Source organism: Dendropsophus ebraccatus, chromosome 3 (genome assembly GCF_027789765.1).
Source record: "Dendropsophus ebraccatus isolate aDenEbr1 chromosome 3, aDenEbr1.pat, whole genome shotgun sequence".
Classification (NCBI taxonomy): Eukaryota; Metazoa; Chordata; class Amphibia; order Anura; family Hylidae; genus Dendropsophus; species Dendropsophus ebraccatus.
Window position 1 is genome coordinate 86,692,332 of NC_091456.1, and position 26,293 is coordinate 86,718,624.

Sequence of the window (26,293 nt, forward strand, 5' to 3'; positions counted from 1 at the left end):
GCATAATCTGTTGGCACAATATAAAAAAAATATTTTTATTATTGCTTATCATAATTTAATTGTTTGTATTTTCTTCTTGTCTTTACACTTTAAGGCTGGGTTCACACTATGTATATTTGAGGCTGTATTTGTGAGGCTGTATAGCAACCAAAACCAGGAGTGGATTGAAAACACAGAAAGGCTCTGTTCACATAATGTTGTAATTGAGTGGATGGCCATCATTTAATGGCAAATATTTGCTGTTATTTTAAAACAACAGCTGTGGTATTGAAATAATGGCCGTTATTTACTGTTATATGGCGGCCATCCACTCAATTTCAACATTGTGTGAACAGATCCTTTCTGTGTTTTCAATCCACTCCTGGTTTTGGTTGCTATGAGGACCTGACATGAGGACCAAATACAGCCTCAAATATACATAGTGTGAACCCAGCCTCATAAAAATAGTTATAAATAAAGTGAATGGAACCAATATGTAATATCACACATCAACCCTGTAGATCGACACCAATTAAGAGGGGCCATTAAACTGCCCAATTATTGTCAGTGAAGCACCACCCAAACAATCACTGGATCATTTGTGAGGCCCTTCACTTACATTATTGTCAGCCAACCAACTTCTGTTTACACAGAAAGATGAGTGGCCAACTAGCAATGATTTTTAGGGCAATAAGGTTCCAGCAATCAGCTGATGGACAAGCCTAATCACAGGGCAAATAAATGCTCTTGGTAATAGGCCATTAAGACATTATGCATACCATTGAACCTAGGTCTGAGGAAAAATAATGATTTCAGGGTTTCCTATTTTAACATTTGGGAACCCTTCATGAAAAAAATCTTAGGGAATACTTGCAAATTATTATTTTTTCCCAAAAATTTTAAATAAATAAATAAATAAATAAATATTTAAGAACTTAATTACCAGAATAAAGGAATCATATTTCTAAGCAGAATAATAGACAATGAAACTGTATGAACAATGAAAATGAAAGTACTAAAAAAAAAAAAAAAAAAACGAGGAAACAGGTAAACAATAAACAAAAAAAAGCTTGCTATTAGCACCAATTTTTTTCAACACACTCATCCCTTCCTGAACTTGGCCCTGCTTCATTTTTACTGTCCTCTTCTTCAGTAACCTGTTTTCTTTTCAACATAATAGCAGACCCCTAAATAATTTAGACCAGGCCTCATATCAGATCTATAGCTAAATTTAGACGCCAAAGACAGTGGAAGGAAAACACTGCAGTAATGGCATACTTAGTACCCATAACTCCAGATCTAGGCTGATGTAGATCAAGGGCACTGCTCAAGCACCTCACTCAGTCTTCCTCTGTTCTGGATTATCAGGTGAGGCCTCTCATTTCTATACTTTGTAGTGGTCAGACATTCTAATTGATGTAAGCAGGGGCATTGCTATAGGGGGTGCAGAGAGTGTGACTGTACCTTGGCGCAGGAGCCTGAGGAGACCTGTGAAGTCTTTCTTCCCCATATGAGGAGGCCAATGCTATTATGTTTAGCTTGCCTGACTTCACACTGTGGCCCTTCCTGTTACACTTCTGTCTGTAAGTTCTTTTATGTAAAAGGTGTTTCTACAAAGATCACAATAATTTTATTACAGTAGGTTTAGTCAGACAAGAGATCCTCAGAACTCCAGATGAGATATGCACACACTTCCTCATGTAAGCCGGCAACAGGACACTTCTGCACAAAACATTCTGATTCCAGCCAGCAACCAGACATTGTATAGGATGCCAGGTTTCTCTGTCTGTTGGTAAATTAATGGCAACTTCTGACAGAATTTGAAAGAGGACGGGGATTGCAATTAAAATATAGACTAAGTTACATGATCGCCTTATAGCTTTCTCTGCACCACTATCGCAAGTGTCCAGGGGGTGGTCCTTTTATGTTAATTGCCCTGATCACTTTTGCGGGATCTCCTGACCAGGTGCTAGAGCTGTTATTCTAACTAAGCTGCTAGACTGGACTCTGAGCATAGCCTATAAAACACTTGAACAGTGCTAGTGGGGACATGTGGGAGACTTTCGTATCCACATGTACCATTAGTATGTGACCTTGGACTAATTAGGGGTAATGTAAATGTGATCATTAGCATATAATTGCAAATTGCAAGGTGTATCACAGAGTCAACAGTACATTTTTGGTTAATATCAATACTTGCTCTGTCCCAATGGTAATACAGTGCCGACACTAAGTGTCATTGCCATGCTCTTCTGATGCATAATTTTCACATTTATTCTGCAGAACAAAACTTTGGGTCACTTTCTCCATAATGGTAACATACAATGCACTGCTTCTACTACATTTATATGAAGATAATAAGCTCCAGCAAGTGACTAGTCATTTACACCTAAAACTTTCTATAAGGCAATGAAATTCAAAAGCATCTTATTTTTTATCTGGCCATATAAAACTAGTATTAGTCCCGTTTAACAAATCAGCATTCTACTGTTCGGAATTACAAATCAGTAATTGCAGACAGTATAGTAGCCATTGATTTCAAGCATTTTACACATCCGTAGTCGGTACGGGTCTTCAAAAGGATCATAATATGTGCCGCAAAACATAATGGCAAGCCATTATACAGCCATTTTAAGCTATTCATAAAACAGATCATCTATACATAGGAATGGGTCCATGCAATTGTATACAGCTATGAATGCATGCAGTAGAAAACTCATTGATGACATGTATACCTGACTGTTACTTCCCTATAAAGGGGATAGCAGCTACAGCTGCAACTGCAAATAATTTTTCTTTAAAGTGATACTCTAACCCTCCTTTACCCTCGCTTCATTTCATTGGTTAACAGGAGTAACTTAACGGGGATCATTGCAGTTGTTGCTGCTCGACACTATTCACTGATGAAATGAAGCGATTTTACAGCAGAAAGACGAAACAGGTATATATCACATGGGATGTATTTAAGCTTGTGGATGGTGCAGAGAGCACATAAAGTTATATTGTCACCCGCCTTACTCTAAGGGAGGTTTCATTTAAATAAAAACATTCAGTTCAATCTTCCTATGGCTGCTTCTATGAAAAAACACAATGTAGTAGTTTGGTAAAAGCCATGTGTGCTTTTTATGAGCCAGTTGTGTTTCTTCCCCGTTTACATGGAAAGTCAGTATGCCACAAACATATCTTTTGGTATCTTTTTGTCACTTATGATAGGGAAGTTGTGCACCTGCAACTGGATTAATATAAATGTGGGTTAGCCATGAAAAAGGAGTCGCCTGGGGCCCGCTGTATATCCAGGCCATGCAGGGTACTGTACCCCAGCTATGCATGTAACGGCTTACGTGACATTTATGGTACAGGGTCTTAGGGGTGTGTGAATGCTCCTCAGTTAGCAGCACATTCAGTGACAATACAGTAGCTAATAGAAAAAAACTAGACAAAGTAATGAAAAAAAGAAAAAATAAACACAACACTGGGCATGTGTCTATAGTAAAAATCAAAAGTCGATGAGAAGCAACATGGTATCATCTCAAGGGGGCAGCAGTGACAAGATAAAATAGCCATCAATTGCGTACTTAAAAAAAAAAAAAGAATCTTAACATTCTTTTTAAATATTTACCTCAGGTTTTCTTAAAAGACAGGGTCATGTACGAAGCCTCAGTGAGTGTCTACCAGAAGGAAGTTCCGCTATGGGAGAAGAGAGGAGACAACAGAAAACAATATCATTTTTGCCTCTCCTAAGTGTAAAAGGGATAAGGTGGAAGATATATATAGAGATTATATATATATATATATATATATATATATATATATATATACAGAATAAAAATTTAAGGTAGCAAAATTATTTACCAAAACTGAAATGCAATGTTCCCAAGAATGGCAGAAATTTAGCCATTTAGGAAAACTGATCACATTTCCAAAAACAGATGTCCAGCTTGTCAATTTTGTCACTGGGGAGGAGTAGGTAGGGGGGTAACCTAGTAAATTAGTAGTAGTAGCCATAAAAATGCCAGACTGAAATTCCTACACACTTAAACACACTCTTATGGCTTGATAGAACGTGACATCTAAACCAGCTTAATAGTAAGCAAAATGGACAGGAGACAAAAAACAAAACATTTCATTTATAATTCATACAATATTTCAATGAAGGAAATGTGGCTGCTTTTATATAAGGGGCTATTATAGGAACAGTTTCCATGTCGACAATGTATACAACTAGGACAATGTATTGTTTTGCTTTGGCATGCAAATAGTTAAAGCTCAGCATTGCCTTTATTTACGTACGGTATTCATTTTTCTCTTTTTTATGGGCACATAAGTAAAGTAAAGAAAATAAGGAATCTGATCTTTCGCGTATAAGATACATACTGTATGCACATATACTGCCTTCCACCATCATGCCGTTAACCCCTTCATCACAATTCTACTGGGAGGCCTAATGAGTTGGACAGTTTCCTGTAACGTGTCTCTTTCCTTGCTACTACAATTACCAGAACACAAAGCAACCAATGACTTGGAACGCAGCAAATAGGGCCATCATGTCACACTTACTAACAGGAAGCACATATTTATTTCATTTGAGAAGGAGCGGATTACCTTTTATGATTCAATATACAAGATTACGCAGCAGTAAAAAGTAGATTATGTGAGTGAAGTAAAACAGAGTTCTACATATTCAGAGGCTTCTAGTGAAAAGTACAGAGACAGCAGGCTGCCCTGTGTCTCAAGGAAAGCAGTAGGGTGGATCTCATGAAACTCCGTGCAATACTACCTTTCACAAGTTGTGTGTCCCTGGCATAACGTCAGACGAGGTGGCAACAGAGTCCAGCCGTGGCTGAGGGTGGCGGAGACAAGCTGCCATGTAGGCCTCTAGCATGAGAAGCAGATTTCAGAAAGAGAGGCAGAGGAGAGAGACAGGCAGAGAGACACACAGGGAAACAGGACAGAAAAGAGGAAGCAGTAGGAGCTGCACGCAGTTGATAAACAAATTACCCTGACACAAAAGAGGGCTGTCATTGCAGGCAAACAGCATAGATGAATGAGAGCAGAGAGCTAGGAGGGAGGGGACAAAACCACCCAGCTCTCCTCAACAGGTGATCTCCTATACTGGCACGGCTGCTGCTAGGAGCCTCAACTTTGCCTCTTATTTAGTTACTACACCTAATCTCCATTCAGCTTCTATTTTAGAAAGTGTATATATACTGTGTTTACCAATCTGAAATAAGTATATGTAGATTGCTTAGGCTTAAAGGGGCCTATCACTTTACATTAACAGGCTGCCCTCCTCAGTCCTGATAAGAAAAAGTGGGTCAATGTTCTTTAATTAATGTCTGATGAAATCGCAATAAAAATCCTCTCATGTTGGCAAATGACAACTTCTTTACCTTGCTGTGTCTGGAGGTTACACGCACTGATCTGTCAGGGTAAAGGTGTTTGGTCTATGGGGAATTTGGAATTTCTATTTACTGACAAATCATACATATACTTGTATTTACTTTACTGCATTTTATTTCAGATCATAACTTATCAGGTGTAAAATAATAACTAAGAGTTTGTAAATCACTACTAAATCACTGATAAATCGTCATTTAATAACTGGGATATAAAATTTGTCATGTTTAATAAAAGCTGGCAGAGGAATATAAAGAATATGGAAGGCTGGATGAATAAGAAGCTCACATCAGCCCCATCCTGCTTGGCTGTGGAAAGAGCAGCTGCTGGCTGTGCCTGCCTATTCTCCTCCTCCTGCTGCCCAGCTAGCGTGCAGCCTATTGTCTAATGGATCAATTATTGAAGAGAACCTCTTCATCTTGTAATAAGATACCTGACGTTCTAACAAAAGCCTACGCCACCTTGTCATTAGACAGGCCGAAAGCCACAGGCTTCACAAGGGGAACACTGAGGCAAACACAAAGAGATAAATTAACAAGTTAGCAGGTAAAAGACAAAAAAAATGAAAAAATGGTACCCTGTTGTAAAACCATTTTTAAAAAACAATTCTATACAAACCGACTCAAGTTACTGAGCTTTACTTCCCAATTTTCATTTGCGTGGCAAAAAATTCAATATACAGTATAAAAGAACACACACACAGGTGCAACAATGGCCCTCACCCTGAAGAATACATTATTGCTGCTTCTTACTACAAACTTGTATACACAGACCTTTGACCGTGTGTGTGTATAAACAGAAATACACAAGCCACACATTAGATCACAGGTTATAACAAGGTCATAAAAGAATGTAAATGTTTGTTCTATCACTTTATACATTCAGATGTGCAGTTTGATATTTATATTTATCCATACACAAACATTCCTAACAATTATATGCAAAGATGTGGCTGATGATTGGCAAGAACCTACTTGACAGTTTTGGAGAATTGTTTTAGAATTTTTTTTTTTTTTTTTTAATATAAGCCACATGTTTTTATATGACAAGACCCGAAAGGGCCACACACTTTTAGCAAGGCCTCTTCTTTAGCATACTGTATAGCCCCTCCCCTAAATGTCCAAGTCCATGAGTACTTATCTGCAGCTGGCAGCAGGATACACCACCAAAACCTTGCAGGCGGGCTGTCTGATCGGCCTTGCACTGGAGACCGTTCTTCCAACTAAGCCTTTGGCTGCATACACTTACAATGCAGACAAATGTTGAGCCAAGTGTCCTGCATGCGCCCAAACAAACAGCTTGCTGGAAGGATTTTTGAGGCGTATCCTGCTGCCAGCTCCAAATGATAAGTAAGGGTAGTTCTAAAAAATAAAAAAAAATAAAAAAAAGTTTTCTTTCAAATCAACTGGTGGCAGAAAGTGCTAAAAATGTTTAATTTACTTTTATAAAATCTCAAGTCAGCTGCTGTATGTCCTGCAGGAAGTGGTATTCCTTCCAGGCTAGAGAGAGGTAGAGGTTTTCTATGGGGATTTAGTACTGCTCTGAACAGTTCCTGTCACAGACAGGGGGCAGAGGAGAGCACTGTGTCAGATTGGAAAGATTACACCACTTCCTGCAGGACTTACAGCAGGTGATAGGTACTGGAATACTTGAGATTTTTACACAGAAGTAATTGACAAATCTGTATAAATTTGACAATTTTTTTGGCGTACCCCATTAATGGTCAGTTGTGAATGTCTGGTATTCCAATAATAAAAAAAAGAGAACAGCAGTACTTTTTATCTGTAATAGAAGTATAGTTCACAAATGCTGCATCCATTGCTGGAATATATGGGAGCTTTTTAAGACAGATAGGATCAAGTTCTGGGGGAGTGATGCATAATATAAAATGAGTCAGTGATGCTATGATACCATCAATAATTCTGGGTCACACCTCAGAAGTACAATGTGCTCCAAGCTTCATAAAATTCATAAATCAATTATGTTTGTGCACAATGACCCAAACATTTCAAGGCCCTAAAAAGCAATAACCATGCAATCAGCTTTTATGATAATTTACATAAGTATCTTATCAGAGGCCAATATTACAGGCTAAGGGTCCATTTACACAGTAAGATTATCTGACAGATTATCTGCCAAAGGTTCGAAGCCAAAGCCAGGAATGGATGTGAAAAGAGGAGAAATCTCAGGCATTCTTTTATGACCTGATCTCTGTTTATAGTCTGTTTCTGGCTTTGGCTTTAAATCTTTGGCAAATAATCTGTCAGATTATCTTTCTGTGTAAACAGACCCTTACCCACAGGGTAAGCGAGTTACTGAGTTCATTACATGGCTTGATAATCATTTGGGCAGGGCTGCACAGACATTGTTAGCGATGTCTGTCTTGGCCAGTGACTGGCTAAGCAGGCTGTCATTGCAGACATAGGTCTGTCTGTGGAAATGTTGGCGGCAAGTAAAGTCATCAGGGGACCCGGTGGGAGGACACCAGGGGAAGCGTGGAGTGGTAGGAATAACATCTTTATTATTTTTTATATACCAATGCCGGAGTACCCCTTTAGCTGTGCATAAACTAATCCACGGAGCAATGCTTGGCTGGCCTCTGCTGATTTTTAAACATGTTGAAAGACAACAATCAGTTGATGAGCAAACGACTGCTCACTCCTCAGTTGATTATTGTCTTTATTTCACAGGCTAATGGTGCATTTACACTGAGATTTATCTGACATTTTCAAAGCCAAAGCCAGGAAGACTATAAACAGAGAACAGGTCATAAAGGAAAAACTGAAATTTCTCCTTTTCTCAAATCCATTCCTGGCTTTGGCTTCAGAAATCTGTCAGATAATCTGTCTGTGTAAAGGCACCCTCACATCTGCCAGATTCAGCAGATAATCACTCTGTGTAATAGGGGTATTCCCTTCAAACATAACTTTTTATATGTTGCTGCCCATGGAGAGACTATAATGGGGCATTCACACGTCCGCAAATTTGCGGACCTTACAGACGGGAAAGGAATGAAATGGATTCATTCCCTGCCTGGCATGATGCATCAATATCATGCCGGCAGCTGGGAGTCTCTTTGAATCACCTCAGCACTATAGTGACACATCATGCCAGGCAGGGAATGAATCCATTACATTCTTTCCCTGTTTGTAAGGTCTTCAAATTTGCAGACGTGTGAATTCCCCCTAACAACTCATTCCATAGTTATTACGTATTCAGTCTCCTTCCCTCAGTTTTGAGCTGCTGATTTCTGCTGAAAATACAAAAAACTGTGTATGAACTTTTTTCTCCGTCTCCCCTTCCTCCACCTCCCTTCCAAGATGGCTGATGTAAACAAGTCCCTGGTAGGCTTAATCAGCAGCTTTGTAGCTTCCTTTTAATGCTAGGAGGGTTCATCTGAGGCCAAGTAGCTGATAAACTCACTCCAGCATTACAAATTAGCTGCAAAGTTGCAGATAGGGACTTGTTTACATGAGCAGTCTCAGGAAGGGAGCAGGGAGGAGGGGGAGACAGGGAGAAAAGCACACACACAGTAAAGCAGCAGCAGCAGCTCAGAGCTGGGAGAAGGAGACTGAATAAATATGTAATTTGTAAGTATGGAATAATCTGTTAGTCTCACCATGGGGAGCAACATTTGAAAAGTTATGTTGGAGCGGAATACCCTTTTAATTTAAGTGCCAATAAAGGTAATGTTGACCAAAGTAATACAAAAAAAGTATGGATTTGATAGAAACCTGCACCTCCACTGCAACGATATACATAGATACATATACAGTACGTACTTAGGGAATAAATTTACACAACATTTGGCTTGCCATTTTGTACCAGTTTTACCATATCTGGTACTACTAGAGATTGCTCCAGAAGACTCATTATTGTGGCTAATTTATCTTTTCCCTTAAGCCAGGGAGGGACATTTTTTTTTTTTTTTAGAGATTCTAAGATCTAGCTATATAACTGGTTTTATCAGGAATGTAAATTAGCAAGGTGTAGCACTATCTTTCTTGTCTACTAAATGATCATGTTTAAGGAAGGTGCATTAGCATGCCTACTTATGCACAAATGCTTCTGTTTTATCATTGCTTGAATGCACTTAAGGCCCTATTACACAGATCGATTATCGGCCATCACGGCCGATAACCGTCCCGTGTAATAGAAGGCAACGATCAGCCGACAGTAACAATGTCGGCTGATTGTTGCTGTCGTTTGTCTTTCAACATGTTGAAAGACAAATGACTAATATAGCAGCGATCTGCTACAGTCTCTCCGCGGAACAGGAGCGGCGGCAGCAGACTGCCACTATCCTCTACGGGCTGTGCGAATGATCTAGCGATCATGCTATGGCAGCGGCAGCAAGCATGGGAACGATGAGCAAACAAGCGCTGACAACACTCGTTTGCTACTCTATGTCGCCCCATGTAATAGGGGCTTACCTTTTTGCCTACAACAGACGTATAAAGCTGGCCATAAGCAGCCATATGATGGATTCATATTTATATCCAGCGGATAAAAATCATGTCCATGTCCCTAGAGGGTACTGACACAGTACTTATGTGTTTAAACAGAATTTGTCACTAGATTTATGCTGCCTCAAATTAGGGCGGCCTAAAGAAGTGACAGAAATGCTGATCAGTCTGTATAGCCGTTCTCCTGATATGCAGGAGAATGAACTTTAGGGTAACTTAACACACAACGGATCCGAAGGGGAAATCCGCTGTGGGTCCCTTGTCATATTTTGAATCAGATGACATACTCACAGCGGGATCAGCCCCACTGTGACCCCCCGCTGCCCTGAGCATACTTTACCTGCTCCACGCTATGGCTTGCTTTGGGGGTTCACGGCTGGATGTCCTACTCAGCCAATCAGTGCGCTGCCCCACCGCAGTTCACTGTTTGGCTGCGGGACGTCCAGACGCCAAAGCAAGCCGGAGTGTGGAGCAGGTAAAGTATGCTCCGGCCAGCAGCAGCATTTACATCCCGCTGTGAGTCTTAGCATTCAAAATGAATGACAAGGGATCATGAGTGTTTGTCCTTGACCATGGAGCAATGGAGGAAGGCGACCTGTTGTCATAAATCACAATTTATTTTACATCATGTGGCTGGCCGTATGCATCACTTACCTACGGCAGAGATTGAACCAGGGTACTCTGTAGAAATAGCATAGGCCGAAGTGTGATGCTCTGGACAATTTTTTTTTTTCTGGGAATCTTTTTGTTGGTAGTGTATCATCTATATAAACATTGTTGCAGGCAAAGTACATTTCTTCATAACAATGGTATCCCCTTCTATTCCATCAGGGCAATGCACCAAAAAGTTCAGGATCTGAACACAACAAGGTCATGGTATTGGCTCTAGGTCTCCCCAGATCTCAATCTGATCAAGCATCTGTGGTATATGTCGGAGAAACAAATTTAGGTAAAGGTGGCCATAATTTCTTTATTTTTTTGGTCTTTATAGCTTTATGAAGGCTTGTTTTTTTCTGTGGGGCATTAACAGCACCATATGCTAATACACTTTTAAAAAATAATTTGTGGCTTAGAAAAAATAGCTAATTCTGCCATTAGTTTCTTTTTCATGTCAGTCACTGTAAAAATTCCATGTTGGAGGAAGTAGAGACGCAAGGGGCTGCGCCAGAGCATGGCAAGTATGCGATATGTTACATAGGGTAATGCTTACTGGGGAATTGCCTACATAAGGGATATTATTTACTGGGGAAGGGAGCTGTTTACAGGGGGTTGCAGTGGCAATCTAAACTAACAGGTAATAAAACCTTTTTACACGCAGATTTAAATCAACGTCATGCAGTCTAATTTAAGGGCAACTACAGCATGTGCAATGTAACAGTTAATGAAGTGCTGCAAATTATATATTACTGTCTTTTAGAGGGAAGGATAACATTGCCTTTTCACTCAGACTTAAGCTAAGCAGATGGTTTCTGTTTACTTAGCAAGCCAGTTGGAGGATGTTGGAAAATATATAATCCTTCCAATGTTTCACATAACCATCCTTATTGTATTCTGAGTGGAATGAAAATCCCATAATAGTAGACATCGTCTAATTTACAACCTAATCATCTGGTAGGAATATCAAAAATTGTGTCAACATTACTGTCAAAAGGTTTTGACCTCACCAACCACCACTGAATAGGTTCTGAGGAATCAGCCTTGGTCATACCTATATTAGCGTTCATACTGCTAGGATAACAGAAAAATTTTCATCATGAGTTTTATGCTAATGAGCAGACAAGCGTCCTCTGGGCAGTGCTGAACCTGAGAAGTGACCTGACTTCTTGGTCAATAATTGTCCCGTGGAATAGAAGGCAACAATCAGCAGACATCATTCATATCGACAGATCCTTGTGTCGTTTGTCTTTCAAACATGTTGAAAAACAAACGACTGTGATAGCAGCAATCTGCTGCCGGCCCTCCGTGGAATAGAAGAAGTGGCAGCAGACCGCCGCTATTCTCTATGGGCTGCCCAGACGATCAGCGATCACCCGGGCAGTCCCCCCTGCAGCTCCCCGCAGCCCCTCCCGCACTCACCAACTTGCTGCCACCGCGTGGAATAGCAGCGGCAGCGAGCGCGGAACAAGGTGCAAACAAGCGCCGATAGCGCTCGTTTGCTCCTTACTGGTGGTCCGTGGAATAGGGGCTTTACCCCTCCCCACTTGACTGACAACTCCAGCAGTTGCCTGCATAAAGTTATATCTAAGGCTAGGGCTACACAGCGATTCCTGGGTTGTACAACCATGCTGTGTGACTATTCTCCCTATGCACCCACAACCATACAGTCCTACAAAACATTAAGTGACTGCGTGCTCACAGACATGGTCATTTGTGGATCGCAACATGACCCCATTCACTTGAATAAGAGGCCAAGTTGTGCAACACAGTGGTTCCTTATCATGTGACCAGGAATCGCCTTGTAGCCCTAGCCTTACCTTACCTGCAAGAGATTGCTAAGAGACGGAAGTGGTTAAGGAGAGATAGCAGTTGAGAAACCAAACACTTCTCTGTTCTAAAAATGCAACATGGTATAGTAGCTCTGGCTTTTTTTTTTTTTATTAAAATGAAACCCCAAACACTTGGGGGAATGTATTTTTCTTCTGGAAATGAGCTACTTCATGTCCTTGTACTGATTTACTTTGTTTTTCACCTTTTTTGGTCAATACCATGTTAATAAAGCTTTTTGGGGGTGGGGATACAGGTGGGTTTTTTTGTATTTATTTCTTTAAAAAAAAAAAAAAAAAAAACTGCAAATTTTGTGACTGGTATTCATATATCCGTGCTGGCAGTATCACAAGCAGTACAGTGCGTTTCTTGTGCATATTGCTTTCCTGTCCTGCTCCAGCCAACAGTGGGATCTCTAGGCTGTGACCACCTCCAGAGTGATTGACAAACAGTGGCGATGGGGCGGCCTAAAGACACAGTGGCGGATTGGGGGAGCCGGAAAGCGGGATGCCCAATCACAAGCAATGCAAAAGGTATGTATGCACTGCTTGTGATCTGGAAAATTACAGCATGTAAATACATATCTGTACTGTCCACTTCCATGGCCACACGAATGCTACAAGGATAATTTGTGTGGTCCGGTATTGAACTAATTGTGCCGTATAAAGGCACTGCAAACAAGTGTCAATCTCGCTGATTGGCACTTGTTTTGGTCTGTTTACACGAAGCGATAATTCGCCCAATAGATCGTTTAACAATTTTGAAGCAACAATTTGGTTTTTATAACTATCAGTTTAGACGAATAGTTAGAAAAAACGTTAGAAAATTTGTAAGAAAAATTGTTATTGCGATCATTTTTAAGATCGCTTAAACCCATCTCTTACATAGGGTGAATCTTTGAAGAACTGTTTACACGAAGCGATCAGCGAATTTTTAGCGACCAACCATTTGAGACCATGCTGAAAGATCAAAATAAACGATTTTTCGCTCGTCACTTGATCGTTTGCTGTATTTACATGGAACGATGATCGCTCAAATGGGATTGTGATTGTGAAAATTCGAACGATAATTGTTCCATGTAAACGCAGCATTTGTCTCTTTGCTTAGCCTCAAGTGTGACCCTCAATCGCCAGCTGCATTCAAGAATTCAAGAACATGCGAGCACCCTAAATATATAGGTGTGTGCCATTTAACATGGGAGGGTCTACAATTAGCTAGACAATCTACATTGCAAAAATCACTTTGGCCCCAAGCCAGTATAAAACATTTTTATATATATATATTTGAGTAGACAAAAAGGATGAATCCTTTCCGTTTTAAAGGCTCAAAAGGAGTTAAAAAGCTTTTCCCAGAGGTACTTACACCCCCAACTCAGATGTTAACTATCCTGCACAGAACCACATTGTTTATCACACTGTTCCTTAAGTAACACAGGCAACCAAATCATCAAGAGCTATACAATTCTGAAGTGGACTGCTTGTTTTTTATTTTTCACACAAAAGCAACATGGACGCCTCAACTTGCGCTCTTGTTTCCCAAGCGTTTGCCCAATTGCTTCTGTAGACTCCTGCCACTCTTAACAAAGAGAAGGAAGACTCTTTATCTAACACAGCGTGTCTGTCTTACTTCCACTCCACACAAAGATACAAAGCAGGAGTTTTCCATGATCATGTCAATCAATACTGCCGAGCAAGACAAAGCCTATACGAGCTGTTTGTTCAGATTAGTTGGTTAACAGAGCACGCCAGTGCCAAAGGGTTAAGTACATACACAATTATTACACACAATTAGTAAACACTATGGTTGTAAAGTTTAGTTTGGTGTTAAGAACCTGTATAGTACATAGCACATACACATAACTACAAGTTTTGTCCAGATCTGATTAGAAAAGCCTAAAAAAAAACCTGTTAGGCTACTTAGAAGTTAAAATTGCGACAATATTGTGCTGGCTTAGGCTGTGTTCACACATGCATCAGGAAATGTCCAAGCTATTTAAATATCATATAATTCATCCTGCACAGGAAACAACAAAACAATTCAAATGAAAAAGTCACAGACAGACAGTCACATTATGCAAGTATATGGGCCATCTTTCTCACATATACAGAGCAAGAAAAATTTTGCAAAAATGCAGGTACACTTTAATGACACCATGACTTACAGGTTTGTACAAACTGTACAATGTTATGACTGTAATCATACTAACCCACAGAGTAAAGTATAAAGGCCATGTTACATGGCATTATTTTCCATCGGAAGCAAGCACCATCATGTCAGTTCAACGTTTGATTCCAACTCATTCCACACTTGCTGTCTGCACTATTACACGCACAGACAGTGAGTGAGGAGGAGCGGAAGGGGCTGCCCATTGAAGTCAGTGGTGGTCTGCCATCGTGCATGTCAGCTGATAGTTGCCTTTCAAAATGCACTATTACACGAAACGATTATCATCCTGAATGGTCAGTATCGGCCTCACACTTTTGTCGTAGATACCACAGCAGATATCTGCTGTGTCAATAATGCCTTTATTTAAAAAAAAAATTTACAAATCCATTTCTAAACATAAAGCCAGCCTTTCTATACATAAACATTTAACTGAAACATGCAGATTTTTTTTTTTTATTTTGATTCTTTCTTGTGTCAGAAAAATGTCATAAAAAACATTTGTGGATTGTAAGTAATAATCTAATTTACATTAGGTTAAATAAGAAGCAAGGAACAATACATGGTATAATGTAATGAGACTGTTCATTTAAGGCCAATTACACTGGTACCGAATCAACAAAAAGCACTTAAAACTCACATTTCCCCTGACTTTCTCATATAAGCTACTAATAAAAAATTTATATTATTCATGCAGATGATAAATCTTTGTAACATTGTACTATTTACCATTCTGGCCATTTAGGGACAATTTTTATAGTCAGCTGCATATATCCCAGTAGCTTTATCCACTTCTGTAGAAGCTCTACAGCAATAATATATATATATATATATTATATATATATATATATATATATATATTAATGTGGAATATGTCCTGAAAAAAAAAAGAATCGCGTAAAACAGTTTCTGTTTCGAGCACTCGCGATAAATACAAAAAGGTGAAATGATTAAAAAAAATAAAAATAAAACCAAAAACAATAGGAGTAAAAAATAGAAAGTGATGAAACCTGATGGCACTCTTTACACATAATTAGTATCTCCAAAGACCTTCGTATCCCAGTTTCAACATTGTGCAATGTTATTAAGAAGTTTGCCAAGCATGGAACAGTCAAGAACCTCCCTGGATGTGAGGGAAAGAGGAAAACTGACAAGGGATGTCTTCGAAGGTTGGTGAGAATGGTGGACAAAAGGCCATGTCAAACATCCAAAGATCTAAAGTCAACCTGGAACAGTCTGGGGTAATGGTTTCAACAAGTACCATATTCCACACAATAAACCAAGCAGAGCTTTATGGTCAAAGGCCAAGGAAGCAAGGCAATGACTCAACGCAAACATTTAAAAGTACACAGCCACCACCAACTGATAACACTCACTTGCCCATGGCACATTACAGGGACATTCAGGACTGTAAAGTGGGGCGGCTAAAGTGAGAGACAGGTTATCCAAGAGGCATGGAGAGTGGCCCATAGGAGGATTGCCTACTGGATGCCATTCTAAAGGCCTTATTCCACGAAAAGATTATCAGCCGTATTTGGCCATTACAGCCGATAAACGTCCCGTGCTCGTTCATGTTGGCTGATTGTTGCAGTCGTTTGTTTTTCAACATGTTGAAAAACAAACGACTCATACAGCAACGATCTGCGCCGTCACTCCGAAGAATAGAAGCGTCGCCAGCAGACGCTGCTGTATGCTACAGGCTGCCTGGACGATTAGCGATCATCCAGGCACACCCCCCCCCCCCAGACTCACCCACTCACGGCAGCAGCAAGCGGGGAACGAGGAGAAAACGAAAAACGAAGCACTTGCTTCGACAACGCTCATTTGCTCCTCAGTCGCCCCGTGGAATAGGGGCTTAAGGAGCCTATTACACAAGAAGATAGAGTATTTTTGTGCAACAGATTTTTACATACATAACCATGTTAATTTATGCCAGAATATTGTTGTTTTGCAAACATGTACCAGAAAGACCTTTATAGAAACAGGTTTACTTATCAAATTTTTACATTTAGCAGTATCTTTTATTTCAAGATCTAAGAGCTTGAACAAACTGCAAAGGAAGAGTGGGAAAAATACCAGATGAGAAGTGCAAGAAGCTTATAGATGGCTACAAGAAATGCCAAAAGGGTGTACAACCAGGTATTAACTAGGGGGTGTCTTTATTGTGCAGCAAAGCATTAACTGGGGGGGATGCCTTTATTGCTGCACATGCGGTTTATTCTGTTTCTTCTTTGAAATTACAACATGTAAGTTGAAAAATAATATTTTATTGCGGTGATACTTGGGATCACTAATTAAAAAATCCTGAGGATATTACTTGCTGGCCTTTTTACGGGTAGACAGTGAGCAACAGTATGCAACATGCTCCTCTATACAGTAAATAACTTTAGTTTAAAGGATGCCAACCCCTTTAAGAAACAAATTTATCTTTAAAAGGCAACACAGACAAAAAGTAGAGAGTGTTACAGGTGTGAATTAGTTTTTCCTGCAAAGTTCCATTGGAGACATCAATAGTCACTCTAGTTACCAAGCAAAGACAATTTATTCGTTTGTAAAATAGTAGATTCTACATATAATATACAGTGCATTATTTCTATTTTTATTAAAGTCCTGTAAATAGCTAGGATGCATAAAAAGGGAGTATAAAAATACAATCCAGCCATGCTAGTGAATTACCCTTTTAGTCTATATGTTTTCTGTACGCATTTACTTTTCAGTTCCTCAAGCTGCAGTCTTTTCTTTTCTCTAAACATTGCCTTGGCATACATCCTAGCTTTGAAAAATCCAATTAGGTAATAACCTCATTACGCCAAATATTAAACTAGGTTTTCATCATTTTTTCTCCCTAAATGCTGTCATATGTCCTCTGCAAATGCCTGAAAAATATTCTTCAAAATAATTAAGGTTGCAGAGCAAGTTCATTTAAATCTCAGCATTTGAGATTTTTCAGTTCAGTAATCAATCAATATATGCTAGTATTTTATTTATGCTAGCATTCAGATTTAGCAAATAGTCATCTAATCATAGAAAAAATACAGTGCAAAACCATATTTAAAAAAAAAAAAATAGTAAAAAATAAAAGAAATTCACAATATTTACAGGCTGCATATTCACATGTATAACACCGCTGCAAGTCCCAGTCAGACTGTTTCAGATGACCTGAACTGACATCTACCAGTCTGAATCATCAGACTCGCTGTCGACTGGGACTTGTGGCCATAATACATCCATGTGAAGCCAACCTAATGGTCCTTTTACATAGAACGATTATCGTTCAATTCTGCAGGATAACGATTGCATTTGAGCACTTATCTGCTCGTGTAAATACAGCCAACGTTCAAGAAATCGTTCATCGCGATTTTTCAACATGTTGTCACATTGTCACTGGTCGCTCACAGATAATTCGCAGATCGCTTCGTCTAAACAGTCTTTCACAGATTTGTGTGAGATGGCCTTAAGAGGTCTTAAAAATTGTCCTTTCAAAATCGTCAAACAATTAATTAAGCAATTTATCGCTCCATGTAAAATAACCATTACAGGCTGAAATCAGATAACTGCTTTTGCAGATAATGAACTACTGTTTAAAGGGGTTATTCAGGCTTCAAAAAAATAGCTTAAAAAACATGTGCCCCTTTAACAAACCCGTTAATTTTGCCCACATCACGGATGTGTAATAGGCATGTGGTAAGGATCCCAGTGGTGTGTATGGGGCCATAGAAATGGGTTTACATCACCTATTGTTGATAAAGGAGTCTGTGCAACAGAGGACAGGTTGCGGACTGCTGGGGGTGCATATCTGTAGTCCTGTCCCTAGCTGTGGGTTGGCAACTAAAGCCCCAACAAAGGGCGATGTTGAGAGCAAGCGAGTGCCGACCGGTCAGGTTAGCGCTTGCTTGCTCCTCGCTCGCCCGCTACCGGCGCAGCAGGCAAAGAGCAGGCAAAGAGAAGCAGGTAAGAGCCCGGGGGCTGTCTATAGAAGACAGCAGTGTTCTGCTGCCGTCGCTCCTGTTACACGGATTGGCGGCAGCAGATCATTAACAGGCTGATCGTTGGTTTTTTAGCCTGTTGAAAGACAACGATCACCTGATATTGTGCATGTTGGCTGATTGTTGTCTTCTATTACACAAATCGATTATCGTCTGTAACGGTCGGTATTGGCCAAATGCGGCCGATAATCGCTTTGTGTAATATGGCCTTTAGGTTGGAACTACGGATGTATAAAAGTGACCTGACTCGTCTTCATTTTGTGTGTGGTTTTGTTGCAGTGTAGTGAAGTGTTTTTGCAAGAAAGCAGCTGTGCTTTTTGCTAATCCAGGATAACCCCTTTTGTATGTTTCTATAAATGGATACATATTGACTGAAGCACTACTAAACTTTACTGATAATGGAGTTTATATATGCTATTTTGCATGTTTGCTGGGAGTTACGTGCCACCACAAAGATAATGCAGTAGCTGGACAAAGAAAGGACACTTCCCAGGAAGCTGTCCCCCAGATGTTATAGAGCTAAAGAGCATGGCATTGTCAGATGGGGGCAGTAAAAGCCTATAAAAAAGGGAGGTTTTCTGTTTTTCTGAGACACTTTGATAAGCCACATGGAACGTTAGACTTATAAGGCTATATTCACACTGAGCAAATGTGGCGGAATCCCGCCTGCCTCAGTGTGACACTGTTTCTCTATGGAAGAGCTCATACGTCTCAGTGTGCATTGCTCTCTGCTCAAACAATTGATATGTCAATTCTTTGGGCAGAGAACGGCAGGAGCGGAGGAATGCAAGCCCTTCCATAGAGAAGCAGTGTAAGGGTACTATTACACAGAGCGATAATCGGCCGAATTGGCCCGATTCGGCCGATTATCGCTCCATGTAATAAATGCAACGATCATCGACTGGTTGTTGATATAGGTTAGAACCTATTTTTGTCCGACCGCGCACCGCTGCGTGTAATAGAGGTGCACGGGCGGCGACTAACGATATACATTACCCATCCACGTTACAGGGCTGCTCCTGCCGTCCGCTTCTCCCGGGGTCCCGCGCACGCTCTAGCTTCACAGCGGCCTGTCAGCTGATAGGCCTCTCAGCCAATCACAGGCCGCGGTGGTCCCGGCCTGTGATTGGCTGAGTGGCCTATCAGCTGACAGGCCGCTGTGAAGCTAGAGCGTGCACGGGACCCGGGGAGAAGTGGACGGCAGGAGCAGCCCTGTAACGTGGATGGGTAATGCATGCCAGTTTAGCAAGGGCTGCAAGGACATCGTTACGATGCCCTTGCAGCTCTTGTTAAACGATTATCGGGGTGTTTAATAGGCCCAGTAAACGAGCGGCGATCTAGCAGATCAGAGCTCGTTTACAGGTATTATCGGGCCCTGCTCGGCTGAGGCAGGCCGGATTATGCATCAGAGTGATCAACTGCCGAATTCCACCACATTTGCTCAGTGTGAACATACCCTTAAATGTCTTTGTGCTATTCCACTGTTTCATACTATTCAATCAGATTTTTTGTAGTATCTTTTATTTCAAGATTGTAACAGTTAAGACTTGTTAAATATGTTATTAAGCAGCCTAGGATTTAACCCATAACAATTCAAAATGTTTCTATAAATATTAAAGTTTATTACCTAAATATAATAAATGCACAATGGAGGGTTATGCTTGGCTTTTAGTGGCACAAGTAAGACACAGATTGCTCATTACTGCTTTCATGGGGATCAGTTAGTAATTTCTTTTTTTTTGTTTAAGTGTAACCGTCATTTGTCACTTTGCAGAAAATAGTACAAGCGCATTTAAGAAACTCTGTAATAGGTTTTATTAAGCAAAGGGGGTTCCTTCTGTACTCAAAAAGCTGTTTTCCAGCCTCCACCCCCATCCACCCACTTCAGAAGAAGCAAGTTTTCTGTGTCCCTTTTAGTCTTTGTAGGTGGGAGGAGTCGAAGAAGAGGAGAGAATCAGAGAAGAGCCAGCAGAGCACAACATCCTGCAATCTTACTTCACCAAGTTCCCAGACAAGCACTGAGCAGTTTGACCGGTGAATCCAGCCAAACAGTCTCTAAACTGCACGTGCTGCTTGTTTGCTCACTTATCCCCCTCTGCCCCTCCCCCTCTATAGGGTATGATGGACAAAGCAAACCCAGTAGATGGCCACCATTTAATGGCAAAAACCAACTATTTCAAAACAATATCCATTGTTTCAAAATAAAAGCAATTATTTTGCATTAAACGGCAGCTATCTACAAAATTTCAACAGTGTGTGCACATAGCCTTCCTGTATTTCCAATCCACTACTGGTTTTGGTTGAAAAATATTGAAAAAATACTGAGCAAAACTGACCAAGATATAAACTTTGTACAGCAATAATAGAGATAATATCTTTATATCCTGCATCTTTTCATTTATTTTGCAGTAAAAAGCACTTTTATGCAATGTTGGACAATCAAGGAGGCAAAACTTCTGTCCTGAAAATCCCGACTATTCTGTAGCATAATGGACTTATGTCCTTCTTTGGCCGATTATCGCCTATTCAGGCTGATACAGCTAATTATCGCTCTGTGTAATAGAGACAACGATGAGCCAATGACAACGATCATCTGATGATTTCTTTAGGTTCAGACCTAAAATTATCGGCTGCCGACCGTGCATCATTCTAGTAATAGCAATACACGACTGACGGCTGACGGCTGACGATTGAATAAACTGCTATACATTACCTGTTCACGCTCCTGGTCTTCTCCTGTTCTCTGCTCCCTTCTCCGAGCTGACAGGCCGGGACCACTGCGGCCAGTGATTGGCTCATCAGCCTGTCAGCTCAAAGAAGCTGCAGCATGCGGCAGCGGGAAAGCAAGCAGAGGGCAGGAGAAGATCGGGAGAGTAGACAGGTAATGTATAACAGTTTAGGGCAAGGCTCCATGGACATAGTTAGCGATGTCCATGCAGCCCTTGCTAAATGTTATCGCTTATCTCTAATTAAACAAAAAGGGTTGACCCTGATTTTCCAACACGCATGCCCCCTATCTCCACTGACATATACCTTAGATTGACGGCCAAATCTGCCGAGAGTGGTGTAGGGTACATAGGGTATGTTCCAAGTTGAATAATCTAAAGGGTTTCTGGTACAAGATGTTCTGTGGATCTGCATGAGGATTAGCCCAGTTATCATAAATGGAACGAATTCTTAGGTTTCCCATGTTACAAATTTGCTGCAGATTGAAATCTGTACAGAAAATTTCCAATGCATGTAAACAAGGTTGCAGAAACACTATTTACATTGAAGGCAGACTGTCATTGGATCTGGCATGAAGATCCGGGTCAAACCCAATGTTTGTAAACATAGCCATAACTTATTTTGTGACACTAAGAAAGTAACTTATTCTTCTATGAAAGTGGCGCCTCTATTTGATCTGGAGAACAAATGTGTACACACCCTACAGAATGTAAAAACAAATGAAAAAAAATTGAAAAGATCATTGAAATTGCCATATATAATGCCACTGCACTGTACAATGCAGAACAAAAAAAAAAAAAAAAAAAAAAAGACTTCTTACCATTTACAAGTCTTGACTAGAGGCAGAGCTTTCTCTAACCCCTTTGTATCCATCTGTCCCCTTCCCTGTATCCATCCCCTCCTTATATATCCTCCTTCCCTGTAGCCATCCCCTTCTTGGTTGAACTGATTGATATGTATCTTTTTTCAACCGAATTAACTATGTAAATATGTAACTATTTATGGTTAAAGGGAACCAGTCACCATGAAAATCAGCATATTGTTATAGAGCAGAAGAAGGTAAGCAGATTGGTATATAATTTAAGGGGAAAGATTCAGTATAACTTGTAATTTACTAATTTGAAATCTCTGGTGTTTCCATGCTTAAGAGTCCAGTCCATTGAGTGACACCGCCTCACTCCACAAGTTACAAGTTATGCTGAATATTTTCCTAGAAAGATTTTATATAATAGAATGATGGTGGTAGGTTAGATAGCACTGTCTTGGTGACAGGTTCACTTTAAGAGAAAAATACAAAAAGTTTAATTATAGGGACAAAATGATTATCTTTTATCAGTATTATCTTTTCTGTTATTTTTTTCCCTGAACAAAAGGTATCAGTTACTTCATAATCTCCACTGCCTAGCACAAGACTGTACACTTGGTTATGAGAGTCAGGAATGCAAACAAACAACTGTGGGGGGAATTAGGAGAATGTGACATGTTTTCAGTAGTAAAGTAAAAGACATGGCATGTTCTAGTTAAGATTGTCATTTGACGCTCTTCTAGTGGACACCTGGACCTCTCACAATCAAGCGTTATAATTATAGCACATTTACAAAGGCTGCACCACCATAGAATATAAGAGAAGCAGACTGCTGGGAAAAGGGAAACCAACATTCCACCTTTTATGACTCCTGATTCTTTTCCTTGCCTGGAACATAAAATGTAATTTACAGGGTAACTCTTGTGTTGGTGTATAAAAACCATGTACTTGCAGATAGGTGCTTGCACCAAGTCTGACAAAGAGACCTAGTAGCCTAGGAAGCTTCTACACTAAACCCTATCTAAAGGCCAATAAAAAGCCTTTTTCTTTGAAATATACAAAGAAAAGAAAAAGAAAAGAAAAAGAAAAAAAAAAAAAGCTCTTTTCTTCGCTTTATTTTTTTGCCATTTCCAAAAAGTCCTTAAAGAAGGAAGTTAGATGCAGTAGTTTGTGATGAACTGAGAACACGTATTCTATCTCCCTTAGTGACAGACAGGGTATAGCTAGTATAGTGTAGGTAAATGTGGCAATAGACCTTAGATACTTGTTGACAGGTCAAGACACTTCTGATAGGAACTGTTGACATTCTAAAATCTCTGGTATACCATACACATTATGTTGGCCATAAACAACTGTCAGCTGATATTGATAATATATATATATATATATATATATATATATACACACAAGGGAAGCCTGACTGACTTGTACTTTAACATATCGGTTTACTCCCTGTTCCCGATGGCATTAAATGTAAATGTTCAGCTAACCAGAGGTTATAACAACATTTAAAAAATAATCTGGCAAGATAGCAGTCGAGTGTGTGACCAAGTGTGTGGGCTCCCATTCCAAAAACCTTATGAGTGTTATCACACGGCTCGATTTTTTATGTAAGCAAGCGCCAATTGCGGCTCAATGATTGAGGCGATATGGCACTTCTGAAGCCTTCTCAGCAATGGAAGGCTGCTCGGCCAATTACTGGCTGAGACGCGACTGTGTCCGTCTGTCCTTTTGCACAGACAGGTTAGGAAGTGTCAGCAGCCGCTGCAGTGAGCAGGGAAAAGACCCAGGATGACATTGGGGGAACCTGGTAAGCAATAACTTTATTTACTTTCACCAGCCGCCGACCACCCACCTCTGACTACTCGGAGTAATGCGCAGTCAGACGCCACTGTACCCACAATCTGACCCCCCCCAAACCGCTTGTACCTTCAGATAGCTGCTTTTAATCCAAGATCTGTCCTGCGGTCCGTTTGGCAGGTGATGCAGTTATTGTGCTAAATTAAACTAGCAGCACCGTGCCCTACGGGAGTAGTCTAGATTGTGCATGCATTAGGCTGGCACAACCTCTCTGTCCCTCCTTCCGCCCTCCTCATCATTAGGAATGCTCCAGGCAGATTGCCTACTATTCCACACCTGTTTAGCCCGGCACATGGGCTGGATCGTTAAGGACCTATGCAATTTTCAGCATGGAGAAAATGTTCCAGTGGTATTCCTAATGATGAAGAGGGTGGGGAGGAGGGACGGAGGGGTGGTGCAAAGTTAGGGCACAGATATTCCCGTAGGGCACGTGGTTGTAAGTTTAAAAGTTGTTTTTTGGACAATAACTGCATCACCTACCGAACGGACAGCAGGACAGATCTTGGATTCAAAGCAATTATCCGATGGTACAAGTGGTTTGGCGGGGGGTCAGATTGTGGGTACAGAGTCGCTTTAGGCTTAAGAAATCGGGACGATATCTACCCGATTCTGCCTGATCGGACAGATAATAGGACTTTATGACTGCTATGAGAGGTGGGAAAGCACTGCAAAAGGGCTATCTTACTGGACAAAGTCTGTGATATGGCCACCATGTGGTACAGTATTCACTTACCAAATATAAATATATTGTAATATGTGGCAAGGCATCACTACTGATTTTTCTTCAGTAATAATGTTCAACAGTAAAGTATATTGTACTTAAGATTTGCTGAAGTGCAATGGATATATGTCTTATCCACTTACCTATACACTCCTGAACTATGAGCATTACATTTTAAAGGAAAAAGTAGTCTAAAACCTCAATGCAATTTCATATACACTGCCATTACAAGTTCCGTATTAGATAAAGTACTGTATAACATCAGCAAGCTGTTCTTGCCTAAACTGGTAGCTGAAAAGAATTTTCCTGAGGCCGAAAACATGAGACACAAACAGGCAAGAATGTCTGTTTTTCAGGTTTGCTAGTACTGCCTGAGAATACAGTATGTCAGAATAAAAGTGTAAAAAATGCAGCGAGACCACACAAATATATACTTTATCTCTACATTAACACAGTTAGCATTACTGCTAAGGTCCACCACATTGTTCTATAGTACACTTCCAAAGCCACTGAAATACTAGACTGGGTTTTATGCTGTGTGAACCACGGGCATCATTAAAACACTGATGGACCACCCCGATGACTCCAAAATGGTAAAGCAACTAAACTGCCCATACAAGCAAAACTTATTTAATTTCCATTTGCTTAAAATGTACCATGTTCGGAAGCCCAGATAGAAAATGTCAAGGAGAAATTAAGATCAGGCATGTTGGTTTTCAACATACCCCAAGCTTCATTCTATCTTCCTCTACCCTCCTTGTCAAAGCAAAATGTGCTTCTTTAGGAGTAGGTTGAGGAAGGTTACTGCCAAAACCATTTCTTGCAAAGACACAATTAGGAGAGTAAGTGGTCCGGTTGCCTTGGCCGATCAAAACGGTCTCTATGACACGTCAAAGGTTTTCTGAAGTGACAGTGACGCTTTAATGTTCTGGTGGGTGATGCTACATCACTGGAGATGTAATTTAGCCTGCTATTAACAACAATCATAAATAGCAAAACTAATATAGTAACAATACTGAATAGTTTGCTGGAACTTTCTATGTAATCTTGTAAATTAACTTTTTAGGCTTTCATTATACCTTCAGTGTGACTTTTGTAATTTCTTTAAAGCTTTCTTTATGAAGTGCATTTTGTACACTGTCCATGATATGCCTAAAGATGGAGGGTTCTGTCTATACCACACTAGTATGATAGAATAAGTTGTAAGAGAAAACTACTTTGCCAGCAAACAATTCAATTTAAACATAACATTGGCACAATGGGGCATTGCTTTGATGTCGCTGTTACTTAATGACTTTCTTGCGAGAATACTTCCTAAAGCCATTTTCTTCATAATGAACCTTTAAATCATCATCATCATCATCAATAGCACATCTGACAGGAAAACTGTGGATTCCTGGAAACAGCTTTTTTTTTTCACTTTTCAATACAAGTGCCTATTTAGGCTTTTTTAAAATGCTAACCCTTTGACCTTAAAGTTTGTAATGCACCCCACATATACTTGTCCAGGGTTGTAAAAATCTATTGGAGCTTCACAATAAAAAATTTTTTTTAAAAAAATCCAGAATTAAGACACGGTTTTGTGCACAGATGAATGAACTTAAAGTAATAACGAAGTGAATCGCTTTTTAGTTCAGCAGTCAGCTTATTAGCTGGTTGCCCTTTAACTCAGTGCCACTGCTCCCTTAGTGCCTGGAAAAGCTGG

General features: G+C 40.2%; 1 protein-coding gene across 20 annotated transcripts in view; it reads right to left on the reverse strand.

Annotated features, from left to right (window-relative positions):
• The window catches only part of PTBP3 (polypyrimidine tract binding protein 3), a 148,471-nt gene that overhangs the window by 58,087 nt on the left and 64,091 nt on the right, over positions 1 to 26,293 (reverse strand). For 6 of the 20 annotated variants that reach the window (XM_069962153.1, XM_069962152.1, XM_069962151.1 and 3 more), the window contains one exon: positions 3,599 to 3,666. The exons of 10 other annotated variants lie outside the window; for them this stretch is intronic. The gene's annotated coding sequence lies outside the window, so the exon portion shown is untranslated. Of the gene's footprint in view, positions 1 to 3,598; positions 3,667 to 4,353; positions 4,376 to 4,756; positions 4,932 to 26,293 lie in introns of those variants that run through there. 4 more of the 20 variants (XM_069962163.1, XM_069962149.1, XM_069962150.1 and 1 more) reach the window with 3 other exon arrangements.